Here is a 15,215-nt window from a genome sequence, read left to right on the forward strand (position 1 = left end):
TAAACGAAGTATGCTGTGACAGTGGTGTTAGCCATCAGCTGGTTTAACTCACAGTGATAGCGCTCTTATCCTGTATAACAGTGGTTTTGTGAGTTCAACGTCTGATCTGGTTGGGTCTGACACCATACTCCAGTCATCATAAAGTGCCTTAGACTCGTCAACCCAATAAGACTTGGAGTGCTGTTTCAAGCCAGTGGAATCACTTCCCGCTGTTTATAGAGTTTTATTTATTGTAAAATCAAGTTTTTAAATTCAGTATGTGCCTGGCACCCTGGCAGATGACACAATTAATATGTTTGTCCCTGTTCTGTTATACTGTAACCATCTTTGTGCATATCAATGAGGTATGCTAATAGCTAGATTAGCTACACTCAAAAGTAGGATGTTACAGTGATAGCCCAGCTAATGGATTGTAATTCAAGTTGCTAGAGCTGTGGCCTAGAAAAGCAGTGGTTGTGGGTTTTAGGCCTTTTGGGTTGTACACTGCTCCAGTCATTAGGTTGGTGCCTTAGGCTTATCAACTCTATATAGTTGGTATGGAAATCTGTTTAGGAAGTGTGGGATTGGACTCATGCTAATGACTATGCAAAGTATATTTAAATATCTCCCAGGGTACCTCAGGTGTGCTCCTGTTTCAGCACACGCATGTCTCTCTTTCTCTCTCTCTCTCTCAATTTTTTTTTTTTAACTTGTCATTTTTATTGGTTTTTCATATAGGTTACAGTCATAATACATTGCCGGTTCAAAATTGTGTCATGCATTTTCAATATCTGATCTGTATAACGACTGTGAAACATTCATCTTCAGTAGCTTTTTGACGGTGTATATTAAAAATAATAAAGAACTAAAAGAAAAGGGAACGGTAGAGAAGGGGGGGGGGAGGGAGGGGTGGGGGGGAGTGTTGGATTGCCACGATACCGTACCGAGTCCTCGATGTTGCCCTGTTTTCCTTAAGTACATGGGATGTATCTTTTCTATGCCTGACCCTGTGTGCGTTGTACAGTATGTGTTTGAACACCTCAGAGACTCCTATCTGATACTGCATCATAGGAGAACGCATTTTATAATTATCAAAGCAGAATTGTGGTTCTTTCTACCCCTGGGATGTCTGTCTGTGCCAGCCTTGGTGTCCAGACTTTCAGAAAATTTTCGCCAGTGTCGGTAACTAAACTTGTTAACTTCTCCATCTGGCAGACGAACCAAATTCTGTTTCGGATCTTGGGAATTGAAGGAATTTCACAATGTTTCCATAATGCCGCAATCTCACACCTCGCTGCATTTGCAAAGTGAGCAATAACTTTGAGATCTGCCTTTGGGATTCCCCTATGAGCTCTGCCCAATAAGAAGAGCCCTGGGTCGAATGGAATTTTGAGGCCCAAAATCCTCTCTAGCCAATCTCTGATTGTATGCCATAACGGTGCCAGTCGAGGGCAGGAGCACAGCATATGTAACAGATCCGCAGGATCTCCGCATTGCCGAGGGCACAATGGGGAGCTCCCTTTGGAAAATTTCGATAATTTGAGTGGGGTCAGATACCACCTCATCAGGACTTTATATGCGTTCTCCTTCAATGTTGTACAAATTGAGCTCTTGGCCGCTGCCGTTGCTATTTGAGTCCATGAATTTCATCTATGGTCTCTCCTAGGTCTGATTCCCACTTTATCATGTACCCTAGTTTTTGGGAGACTTTGGCCGCCGAACCGACTACTTCTCTATACAACTGCGATGTGAATCCCTTAGTTGTTGTCTCTCTGAGACAGAGCTTTTCAAATATCGTCAATGGGGGATGTGGGCTTGTTTTATTATAAAATGCTCTGATCTGGAGGTACCTAAAAAATTCAGAGTGCGGGATCTTTTTGTCTGTTCTAATTTGGTCAAATGTTATAATTTTGTCTCCTCCCTCCAGATCTTTAAGTCTTGAGATATTATTGTGTTTCCACAGTATAAAGTTTGCACTATCTAGACTTGGAGTAAAGTGTGGGTTCCCCCACAGGGCCGTCATCAATGTATTTTTGGTAGTGAGGTAGTGAGGCCACATTTGAATTTGACAGCATCCCAGATTGCTAATGAGTTGGTCATTGAGGATAGCGGCTGGTGTATAGCTTTTAATCTCGCTATTTTTGGGGTCCATATTAGTTGGCTTAGCTCCAGTGGGGAACAGGTCGTGCTCTCCACTGCCACCCATCTTTTCAAATCGGGGTGTATCTGCCATTGAGAGATTTGACATAATTGGGCCACTCTGTAATATGATACCAAGCAAGGTACTGCAAAGCCACCTTCTGTCGGTTGTTTCAATAATGTTTGTTTGTTAATTCGTGCCTTTTTGCCTCCCCATATAAATTTGGATAAGGTGGCTTGTAACTCGTTAATTTCTGTCAGATTTATGGGAACTGGGAGTGTTTGGAACAGGTACAATATGCGTGGGAGTAAATTCATCGTTATACTGTATATTTTGCCTATCCATGAGATATTAAATTTTGACCAGCGCCTTAGATCTTCTCTCAGGGTTCGAATGAGCTTGGGGTAGTTAGCTTTGTAGATTTCCCGATAGTTACGGGTAATAAAGACCCCCAGGTATTTGATCGCTTTGTTTTGCCACCGGAAGTTAAAATTAAGTGATATAAGCTTTTCTACAGCTTTCGGGATCGTGACATTTAAGGCCTGTGATTTTGTTTGGTTGATCTTGAACCCTGATATTTTGTTAAATTTATCCAGCAAGCTGAAGAGATTGGGGAGAGAGGTGAGGGGTTTGGACAAAACTAAAAGGACATCGTCTGCATAGAGGGCAATTTTGTGAACTTGGGATTCAATTTCAATCCCTGAAATATCTGGATTTTCCCTGACTTGAGCCGCTAGTGGCTCCATACACATGGCAAAGAGCAGGGGAGATAGGGGGCAACCCTGTCTTGTTCCACTTCTGATCTTGAAAGGATCCGAGGGGAAACCTTGATGGATAACTCTAGCTGTTGGGCATGCATATAGAGCGCCATTATGGCTCCAAGCGTATCTTTCAAGTATGCCCAGTCGATCCTATCAAACGCCTTTTCGGCATCTAGACTTAACGCCATAACTTTTACTTTGTTGGTATTGGCTATTTCTAACAGATCAATGATTCGTCGGATGTTATCGGCCGCTTGTCTATCTTTAACAAAGCCGACCTGATCTGGGTGTATTAGTCTAGGTAGGATCTGACTTAAACGATTGGCAATTAATTTAGCATAGATTTTGATATCTGTATTAATGAGTGAGATGGGCCTATAACTCTTACAATCTAGGGGGTCTTTTCCTGGTTTGTGGATTATCGATATCGACGCTTGGAGCATATGTTCGGGGAAGGGGCATCCTGCAAGTACCGCATTGAATACTTTGAGCAGGTAGAGGGCTAATATTACACATTTTTTTTTATAATATAGGCCTGAAAAGCCGTCTGGCCCCGGCGCCTTTGACGCCTTCAGATTGCTGATAACTAAGGATACCTCTTCTAGGGTAAAATCTCTGCCCAAGACCTCTCTCTCCTCTGCCGTCAGGTTCGTTAGGTTAGAGTTGGCGAGCAAATTCCCCCGAGCTCTGTCTGTCTGAGGATTATGCGCTATTTTATCCCCATTATAGAGATTTTCATAATATGATTTGAATTCCTCCACTATAATTTTAGGGTTACCGGAGAGGATGCCTGATTTCTTTCTAAAAGCTTGGATATTATAATTTGGAGTTTTGTATCTTAATTTGTTTGCAAGCATAGTATCTGGTTTTTCGCTTTATCAAAAAACATCCTCTTTGACCAGTTCAATGAAGTATCAGCCTGAGAGGTTAACAACAAATTTAGTTCGATTTTTACATCCTTCAGTTTTGTAAGGATGCTTGGGTTATTGGTTTGTTTATGATTATCTGAAAGCTGCTTTAGTTTAGATTGGAATAACCGGATATTAGCCATTCTTTCTTTTTTCCTTTTTGAGGCTATGCCAATGAGAACCCCTCTCAGGGTCGCCTTATGGGCCTCCCACAAGGATAGCTAAGAGTCCACTGAGCCTGTGTTGTTCTCAAAATATTGTTTTATTTCTTCTGCAATTAACTGAGAGATTCCCGGGTTTTTCAGGAGGGATTCATTCAGTTTCCAATTTGCTCCAGGTCTATCTAGAATCAGTTGTGTGCATCTCAGCTCTATAGATGCGTGATCTGACCATGAAATATCATGGATACCAGTATGGGAGATCTTTGGAACCAGTCTGCTAGAGACAAAGAAGTAATCGATTCTGCTATATGTTGAGTGTGGGTGTGAGAAAAATGTATAGTCCCTATCGTGAGGGTGTTACTCCCGCCAGATATCTAGTAGGTGATTCTTTTTTAGGCCCCGACATAGAGCATTTGGTATGGTTTTGGGATAACGCTGTACTGGGCCCGATCTATCAAGTTTAGGGTTAAGGGCGGTGTTGAAATCACTCGCTACGATTATTGGGCCTTGTGCGACTTTATGTAGCTTATTGAAAAAAGTTGTGAAAAATTGTGGGTCATGGTTATTGGGGGCATATATCGTTGCTAATGTAAGTATTTGGCCATTGATTGATCCTATCAAGATTAGGTGTCTGCCCTCTTTGTCTTTGATTGTTTTATCCAATTGGAATGGGCATTTATTATGAAAGATGATCGCTACCCCTTGCTTTTTTTTGGCGGAGGATGAGGTATAGAATTTCCGGAAGTGTTTGTCCAGGTATTTTGGTGCACTATTAGTGCTAAAGTGTGTTTCTTGGACTAGTATGATATCCGCCTGCCATCTCTGATAATCCGCACACGCTACCTTCCTCTTACCCGGACTATTCAGGCCTTTCACATTGTGGGACAAGATGATCAACCCCATGATGAGGTGATGTGGTGAACTATTACAAGTGATATGTGTAGGGTGTGGCGTGGTGGGGTGCATTGTACCTTCACATCCTTTGTCCTTGTTTTGGAGGAGTCCTTGGCATGGGCATCAACACTTAGCGGGCTTCGCGGCAATCTACAGGGTAGGAAGGGGGGAGGAAAGGAAACAAAAAACAACAACAGAAACAACTGCGGAGATCCAACTAAGGTCAGTGACCTCTCTGGATCTCTTGCCTTTGGGAGAGCATATTGTATACAAATATCTGTACTCATTGTATGGCTGCCCGATCTATTCTGGGCATGCTCTTCCCGAAGGACTTTGTGGTATGTCCTGTAGTTAGTCAGGGCATACCGTGTCGGCCACATAGCGGCAGCTAGGGAAGGGGGAGTCCCCCCTTTCGACTCTTTTGAGGAAAGTAACCAGTTCAAACTATGTACTTTTAACACTTGAATGAATAAACTTTTAACAACTCTGTTTGGGACACGGGTAACCTAGGGTATGTTGGGCAATCTGTTATTAACTTGCTTAACTGCGGTATCGCCATCATGGTATCTAATAAGTTTCTGTGTGGATTGATTTAGACCACACGTGCCCTGATGGTTAACAACGCTCAGAATACACTATCATGGTGGGTGTCATAGGGAGGGATGGTAGCCCCTAGGGTATGCCTCCCGTTCTCTCTTCTCCGAGTGCCTTGTTCTATTTGCGCCCTGTATATGTCCTGCTCTTTGATATTATGGGTATGAGGATGTCTCAATCTTTTGCCCCCCTCCCGAATCTGCTGTTGGACCTGTCTGGTAAGTCTCCCTCCCCCCCCCCGATTCCCCAGTAAAGTACAAATAAGCCCCCCCCCCCAACTCCACCCCCTCCCCTCCTCCCCCAACCCCCAGGAAACAACAGTACAATCATTGAGGCCCTGTTTCCTTCAATGTCTACTTCACCGGATGACAACAGTAGTCTATCGCCGTCCCCTGGATCTTGCTTCCGTTGCCAATCTCCATGCCAGTGTCTATTCGCATCATTGGACTCTGCTTTATGCAGGGTGGGGACAGTGGGGCGTGCAGGCGGGCAAAGGAGGTGGGGGATGGTCGCACTACGTGTGCTGTGATGTCTTCCCCCTCGGGCTCTAAACCTGGTTCGGCGGGAGCTTGCCTTGTCTTTTCTACTCCGTGCTGTTATGCGGTCAGGAACACCAAGATGGCCGCCGTTCGCTGTTCTGTGTAGAATTTTCACTCGGGGTCACCAAGATGGCCGCCGCTCTTGGATGAATGATTGAATTACCCAACTTTATTGCTGTCTCTTGCGGACAAACGCACAGTCCAGTGGCGTTGCCCTTTTAAGACTTAATTGGTCTTTGATGGACATCAATTAAGGGACTTTTCCTGCGATTTACTGCGCTGGCGCGTCACTCTGTTCCAGCCAGGCTCGAGGGAGGATGTCTCCGTATCGCTCAGGTCAGTGACTTTTCCTTTTAGGCCCAGCTTCAGTAGGAATCGATCTTGGTCTTCTGAACTGCGCAGGGTATGGGCTGTGCCGTTCTTTAGGACCAGGAGACCGAAGGGAAAGACCCATCGGTACCTTATGCCCTTATCCCTCAGGAGCCTGGTTACCGGTGTAAGGGTCTTCCGCTTGAGCAGGGTGGGGGGTGAAAGGTCCTGAAAATCAGGAGTTTGATCCCCTCAAACTCCACAGAGCCCGTGGCTCTAGCAATTTGGCACACTGCCTCTTTTATTCTGAAGTAGTGATGTCGTGCTATCATGTCCCTTGGGGGGTCATTTGGCTGGGGTTTTGACCTGAGGGCCCGGTGACATATATCAAGGTGTAGGTCTGCCTCTGGCCTATCTGGGAACAGGCTCGTCAGCCATTTTGTGATGAATTCCTCCGGATCCGCAATTTCCTCAGGGACACCCCGCACCCTGATATTATTTCGGCGGTCCCGGTTTTCCGTGTCTTCTTGTTTATTGGCGAGGTCATTGATTTGTGCCTGCAGGCTGGCTGTAGATTTCTCATTCTTTCGCACTGTTTTTATTGTGGCATCCAGCCGCGTTTCTAGCTCATCCGTTTTGGCGCCAATGCCGTTTATGTCCCGACGTAGGTCAGAGAGTTCTGTGTGCATGTATGCCTTTAGTTCGTTGCAGAACTCTCTCATGATTTTTCTGGTCATCGCCTCTGCGTCCTGGGGCTCTGCTCGTTTCGCCATACCTTGTTCTTCATCCGATTCCGATCCCACATGCGGCGGTGAAGTTCCCGCTCTGTGTGTGCGCACCGGATCGGATTTATTGAAATAGGTCGTGAGTATGGCCGCGGCTTTGACCGATTTCGGTCTTGCTTGCATTTCTTTGGTTTTCGATTTGTAAATATATAACTTTTAGTGTGTTTGAACTGGTTTTTCTGCTCTTTAAAAGCTGTAATTGTGCCGAAGGGGAAGGAGCTCACCACTCAAGCATCCATTCCCTTAGCCTTCGTGCATGCACCTCTCTCTCAATTTTTAACAATTCGACCACAGATTTTGGATTCAATATGAAATTCAATTTTTTATAAATTTGCCCGGATTGTATATAATGGCGAATTTAAATTAATCCGCTGAGCTTTTTAGTACCCAATCGAGAGAGACATTTGGGGGGTGGGGGAGGGGAGGGATTTGGTCTAAACATTCTGCAGAATTCTGGGAAACGGATTTGGACTGGTTCGCCCATCTCTAGTAAAATGCCCTGCTAAAGTACAGTATGTGCAGAATTACTTTATTTCCATAAGAAATCATCCATTTCTGCTATTGCTCTGCTCTTCCATTTAATGTTATCTAGTGAAAAGTAAGGACACAGAGACCTCAAGCTGTGCTTCTAAATTAACGGTCAGGCAACGTTCTTGCTCAGCTTTACAAACATAATTATCACTGCATTACCTTTTGCAAAAGGGGCCAAAGCAGTTTTGACAGAAGAAGATGAAATATATGGAAAACACTTACTACCTCTATGCTCATGGATTTTTCATTGCACTGCAGAGAATTTCACTTAAAACCCCATTAAAAAAAAGTGGCCTACGTACCAAGGTAAAAGGATACAATTATGGCAAAATCCAACAAGACGTATCAAACAAAAAAATCTAGTTGAAAACAAGTGGACTTTTTCATTGATACACTCGGTGCAATATTTTGCTACAGACACCATCAAAGCTTATTACAGTGAAAGGGTAATAAAATACTCATATAGTGGTCTATTGATCATAGCAAAATTGTGGTGCAAAACATTACAACATGAGGCCTACAGTATGTACTCAATGTACTAATGTAGTAAAATGATCTTTGCAACATATTTTTGTGCCAAGAATATAGAGGTAACAAGTAATAAAACTGTTACAAAAACGATGTGGTATCTAATCTATGAATGTCCTTATGTGACCAGTGATGCAAAGGCCCAGATACATCAAACTCCATTTGGTAATAATTTATCGGGCACAATATTGAACCCAAAAATCCAATGCATGAATTAACACGACTGTTGATGCTCTGAATCTGACCAAGTATCGCGAGATACCAAACGCGTACTTCGGGCAACGTTCACTCTTTTGACTCCTGCTGGCTTCCGTAGGACGCCGTCAACACTACTCTCCAGCTCTGCACACCGGACATGGTAGGCGGAGGAGCTTTTAGTGTGACGCAGCCCGGAGCAGAAAGGAGCATCGACGTTTCTTTTATGCGAGTTCATTGTAGCACTCATTTTGTAAGCAATAAATGCCGTGTTTTAACCACATCATTTGGATATCTTCCATTCATATGGGCACCTGTCTTACCACGAGGGTCCATCTTCAGAGAGGGGCGTGACTGTCAGATCCTGTGTTAAAGATACGTCTTTAAGAACAGACTCACACATGGCCGTGTGAGTTTATACTTATTGTATCACAGTGTTGGTGTCACAGTCCATTGGGGCATGTAGTGCTGCTGTGTTTTGCATTCACCTCTGTACATCCCCACGCTAGTGCTTGCAGATTGATAAAGTGTTTTTTAACACGAAACGCGTAGGAGGGTGTTTACCTCCACCTTTTTAGATGGATCAATAAAGAATATTTTTTAATTCAACATTGCTTGGGACCCACTCTTGGCTGTGCGCCAGTATTTCCTTTCGTTCTTCTAGACTTGCTGATTGCATGTTCGACCATAGCTATCTAGCTGTTTTGGGTTGTTACTAGTATAGCCATGGTAGGTTTGGGCTATTATTCTGTCCTCCTTCTGTGCAATAATCCCTGGTAAGGGCAGGTTTGCCAGGAGTTAAGATGGGAAGATGGGTTCTCTCCACTCACTGCAGATCAGTGAGGCAGGGAAAGCAGTGCAGTAAGGCCTGTGTCCAATAAGGGACAGGGGCGGGCTCTTGTTGTATCTGTCTTAATGATCTGCATTTCCTGTATTGAGTCAGTTGCTCCTACCCTGAGAGGAGCTGAGTCTTACCTAATCGAGCTGTAAGGGACCTGACAGGCTTGAGGCCCTCCCCCTGGGAGAGGATGGTAGACTTTTCCCACTACTCTAATAGAGGGTAGTGGAAGATCTAGGCCTGCTTCCAGGGCCCTGACTGGGAGTGAAAGGCCAGGGTCATCCTGAGGGAGAACTCCTGAGAAGTACTGCTGTGACTGTGTATGCTGTACAGTGTGCTGCAGAGGAAATAAAGTGTTCCTGATTATAAAGAAGCGGTTGTGAGACTGGAATCTCTCATCCCTGAGTGGGACGTTCTATTCCAGGGATTCCACCCCATATCCTGGGGCCTGCAATAGATGGAGGCACTGTCACCGTGAGTACGTACTGGGTATGTCCCCAGAAGCCTGTCCTGACCTTCCCCTTAATACCATCAAGCGGGAGACTCAGGAGTCCTGTAAGCCAGCAGGTGCGCCACACTATTATGCCTTGTAACCAGAGTAGCATTTCCCCTACGAGACCCTATTTGCGATTGGGTAGGGGAATACCTGTTACAATTGGAGGCACTGCTGAGATAATCAGGACAGGCTTTCAGCGACGCAAAACAGAAAGATTGAAAGTATGCTTCCAGAGCAAGTGCTGCTGAAAGGGGGAAGTATAGGGGTAGTCAGGAGAACGAAAAACCTCACAAAGCACGCCCTTGACTGCCCTAAATGGTGAATAGGTCTGGAGACAAGGCTATTGCTGTTCTAGTCAAACCTGAGGCGGGTAGTCAGGATGCCTAGGGGTTGGCCTTGTTAACGCAGTTAAGAGGGACCCCTGGATAGGATCCACGATACTGGCAGCCAAGAGTGGGAGAAACAAGTACTGCACAGGGAAGAGCCCAGAGTACTACTAGCCAGTAGCCAGACTATGAACCGCAGAGCACGTGTATGGACTGTCATCTTGTGCAGTATGGAAAGAAAGAGTTTTGCCTAGCCTGGGGTATGCCGAGTTTACCACTTGCCAGAGGCTACATGTATTGCAGTGTTCACAAGAGAGCGTTCACAGTGAGGGTTGCGCTACAGTGAAAATTGTGGGTTCACCTAATATGGCGGCTGCGGTTCCCGCCGTATCTGGGTGGCGCACGTGCTGCGTGCAAAAAGACTGTGAGCAGAGTATTTGCAGAGATTTGGCCAGGTCGGTCTGGCGCAAAAGCTAGAGCCCCGCCTATGTGCAGGAAGTGGCGCGAAAGCAGGAGCCGCGGCCCCCTGCCCTGTGACTGGCTCAGCGAAGAGTCCACATCATGAGGTAACACCCAGTAACCCTCCTCTAATCCCCACCAGAGGGAGGGGTCACAGTAAAAGCCAGAGTCACGCCTTACTACCGAGTGCCCCTCTAATCTTCACCAGAGGGAGGGGGCACAATGAGAGACAATCCCAGAGCTTTACCCAAACTGAAGGAGGAGATGGATGCGAGCTGCCGCAAACTCAGAATGATGGAACATGGTGGGCCAGAGGAGTGAGTTACCCCTTTCTTTTGTGCCCGTGTATCCAAAAGTAAGAGCAGGCGATATGGAATTTGTCTATTACTCGCTGCCAGTAGGTTTCCTGGATGTTCTCACTGATGGGATCACCAGCTTGCGGTGTCTGGGCCCTGACTGTGCATGCCTGGGAGAAGACCTTGTTTGGGGGCTAATATATTTGTGAATGGGGCAAGCCATCTTGTGTCTAGCCCACTAATGCCTACCATTGGGGTGTACCAAGCCCCGACGACTGAGACAAGGCCCGAGCCGGTTCCAGAGACCGCACCCCAAATGCTACCGGGTGAGGTGATCGAACCTGACGAGGCAAGAGGCGGTCCTCTGGTGTCAGCAAAGCCTTATGACCCAGCAGTTATGCTATGCGATGTGGGCCATGTCGATGCTACCCATGCGGAGGGCCCGTGCGCCCCAACAACGTTCCAGGGGGTACATGCACTCCGGTTCCAGAGGCGGAACTCACAATGGTGGAACCCAAGGAAGAGACAGTGACTGCCCAGGGAGGATGGGGATCGCTATTGCTGGTGGTGCAGAAGCGGGACCGCTTCGTGCTGATTGCCGTCAGTAACTGCGAGGGGCCCCAATGTCATTCCCCTGCGGAGATGTCCCTACCTGCCTCGTCGGACGATGAGCGTGATAGCAGTTCAGCGGGGATGATGCGCCTACCGGCGGACCCCTAGAGCGGTGCTGCAAGAAGAGAGTCACTTACCTGTGATGTGAAGCGGGCTACGATGGAGGAGTCCGGAAAGGGGGCCCATATCAGCGCCTACTTCCGCATGAAGGACATCGTTGAGCTCCCGGTACCCCATCCTGCGGATGGCGTACTTCCTGTGCGGGACCTAACACAAGATGACGCGACCTCGCGAGAGGATGACATCACTTAAAGGCGACCAACGGAGCGGACTGGGAATGTGCTGCGACCGCTCCGGCCGAGAAATGGACCACTACATTTACAGGGTGGTAGACCGAGGGAAACGCTGGCCTGTCGTAGCTGCGGATAAGCAGCCCAAATCCCCTGCGGTAGGCCGTGGCCTAGCTGAAGCCAAGGACTTTGCCCCGGACACTTTTGCTTCCTATGCCCCAGTCTCTGGCCCCATTACCCCTGCCATTGCCCCTGTCCCTGTCCCATCTGGTTCGGATTCCAGATACAGTCACCACGGGTCACTGGGTGAACAGGGGGTCCCCAAGCCATTCACTGATTACAAGGACTGGGTGGGTTTGTTTCAGGATTTGGGTAATGATGTTGTTCATATTGTGCCTGTTGCTCGGGTAAAACCCTATGTGCCTCCAGTGTCTGACAGAGTTGCCAGAAATCACCAAAAGTCATTACTTTATTTTCACCACTCAGTAGAGGGGGAAATTAGGGTTTGAAATGGGTTCCACTGATGAGGACAGGGGATATAGTTCTGATGATGAGGAAAGATCAGACGACGAAAATTGGGATACTAATAGCTCCCTTGAGGACTGGGATCCTGAAGTATCAGATGAGAATTGGTATAATGAAGAAAGGGAGCCTTACATCTACAGGAGATGCCTTAAGAAAGTGTATGGACATGATCCTCTCCAACCACTAGCACCCATATCTAAATTATGGAATGTTTGTAGGTGTCTAGTATGCCACCCAGAGTGTTATGGTACTTCTGCTCCAAACCCAGTGGACCATGCTGTGCACAGGCCACCCTAAAAGGGTATAGCTAGTACCAGTGAATACATATCCTGAGGGTAGTAAAGGAATCTGATCCCAGGTATTACTGTTAGTAGCGGATTCTCCACATTGGGAGTAATCTTAGTTCTTTTGTGTCACCATCTAAGGACGGAATACCAAAATTTGGATATATATTTGCATGACCAAAGACAATGTTTGAGGTTTGCTTTTATTTCCTGAAATTTGAGGCAGTGATTGGTAATTCGACATTGGGATGAAAAATTCCAAGTAAATGCTAATTATGTTCTGTGCATGATTTTAAATGGTATCTTCCTCCATGTACAGTATAGTGGTCTACTTTTAAAGGAAGCCAGGGGGAGGGAGTGGAGATGGGAAAATCCACCCCAAATCCGTTTCCCAGATTTACTCGCATTTTCCCCCACCCCCGCTAAAAGCCGTGTCTGCAAACGGATTTGGTCGGTTTTAATCCGCGCGGATTAATCAAAAAACGCCATTGGATACAACCTGTAGACGGATTTGTAGAATCAAATCTGCGGATTCAGCAACCCGTTGGCGGATTCTTAAGAATCCGTCCACAGGTTATGGAATCATATTTAAAAAATTTGCAAAAAGCAAATCCCACCCTTTTTTTATTTAATTTTTTTTTTAAATATTTATTTTTATTGGATTTACAAACATTAAACAACAACATTACAACATTATAATACAGAAAAAAACAATAAGAAACACAGAAAAACATACTTTTACACAAAATTATTTTTAGTATTGCTCATCACACTTATAATTTCAAAAGAATCGCCCTTTTTGAGATTGATCCACTGAAATCCGTGGACCAAAAGAACCGGCCGATCTGAATCAGATCTAAATTTGACCAACAGTTTTACCCATCTCTAGGAGGGAGCTACTACAGGTACATACTGTACACTCATTTTGCTGCTACATGGAGGATATGTACAAAGGTGGATACGGTAGAACAGGGTTAAAAAAATATTCACTGTGCCATCTACCAGAGTGCCAGGACATACTCAATTGAAATACTTTATTTTAAAATAAATCAAATTCTACAAACTGCATGAAGTGATTGCGATGGCCTCCCATAGTGTACAAAATGTTATTGGGTTAAGTCTAGAGCACTTTATGAGGAATGGGATATGGTGCCAGACCAAACAGGATCAGAAGTTGAACCCACAACGCCTCTGTTATTCAGAGCAACAGCTCTAGCAGTGTGAGCTAAACCAGCTGATGGCTAACACCACTGTCACAGTATACTTAGTTTTGAGCTCTACGTCTCATTGAGTGCTCGTACCTATACAAAGCACTTTACCTCCTTCTGGGATAGAGAAGCAAATCAAATAAGCAGTCTTCTGAAGACACTACTAAATTGAAATTCTCTCTCTCAAAAATCCAAAACGTTGGATTTTCCTTTTTGAGCCCGATCCGAGGGGGATTCAGACTCCCAAAAAATAAAAAAAAATGCCCATGTCTACTCACACGTACAGTAGCTTCTTCACAATTTTTCCCTTGTTTTTCAGAAATGCACACCGCATGTTTGGTAGCTTTTCTAATTTGTATCTCCAGACATCAACATTACAATTCCCCTGAATGTACAATGTATTGTTTGATAAATAAAGATGAAAGCGGCACTCACAATACGCACTTGACCCTGCTCCAGGTGAACGTCAGTTCCAGCATAAGATTGGTGAAGAATAGAGATTCAATCACAGGAAACCAGCACTCCAGTGGTCTGGTAAAAAAAAAATTGCAGCAAAACGTATTACACGTATACAGAGAAAATAGACATTTCGGCCCCTACATGGTCTCTACAGTACATCTTGAAAAATGTAAGGACCAAAACATATATATATATATTTTTTTATTTAACAAAATCGCGCTATATCTCTCTAAGAATAGTGAAAATGTGTGTAACAAAATAACATATATAAACATTAATTACTGGATGTTGCAATAGTGTGAAAAACAAAAACGTGAACTGTTTAAAAAGTGTGATTAAGCGGATCACATCTAATAAAATATTAATAGTAAAAAATTAGTGAACAAATTGGAATTATATCTATATAAAAAAAGAAGCAAACAATGGATATACAAAAATATCAAATACCAAATTCTTCAATATGTTCCACAGAGATTACCAAAGAGATTCAGTCCAATGTTATTTACAAAGTCCCACATTAGTATGAGGCCTTTGTGGCTATATCCAGCTGGCAATGGTGATAGAGTACAGGCAGTTTCTTCCTGGAAACCTACTGTAAATACAGTAAAATAGCTCATACGTAAAGTAGAGAAGGGCACACTCCATATTGTAAAGAGTATTTAATCATTCATTTGATGAACAGTAGAAAGAGATGCACTCACAAAAATAGTATTTAAAATCACTTTTAAAAAGTTTACTAGAAGAGGTGTCCGGAGATCCAGCATGGGGCTGAATGTAGAGAGATGTGCTGAAGCGCGGTCTCTTTTTTTTGCTGGTAACTTTCGGGGCGATACTGCCAACCACAACCTCAGTGGTGGACATGTATTAAAAGAAAAAAAAGCAGGCACAGTCCTATTGTAAAATAAAGGTGATTTTATTAAATTTTTCGATCACTTTTGGGACCTCCGTCCAGTATTAACTGGAGGCATGACAATCAGCCTTCATTTAATCCCCAGTGTCTCAATAAATAGCTCGAACTTGACGTGAGACGATCGGACACTCCGGAATGCGTGACGTTACCCCAGTGAACCCGGTGCCGATATTTTCAAAAGGAAAAAA

The 15,215-nt window shown here is 44.8% G+C and overlaps 1 protein-coding gene across 5 annotated transcripts in view; it reads left to right on the plus strand.

The window, feature by feature from the left end:
- The window catches only part of SLCO2B1 (solute carrier organic anion transporter family member 2B1), a 194,908-nt gene that overhangs the window by 140,874 nt on the left and 38,819 nt on the right, over positions 1 to 15,215 (plus strand). The window lies entirely within an intron of this gene.

The sequence above is a fragment of the Ascaphus truei genome, chromosome 3 (genome assembly GCF_040206685.1).
Source record: "Ascaphus truei isolate aAscTru1 chromosome 3, aAscTru1.hap1, whole genome shotgun sequence".
NCBI lineage: Eukaryota > Metazoa > Chordata > Amphibia > Anura > Ascaphidae > Ascaphus > Ascaphus truei.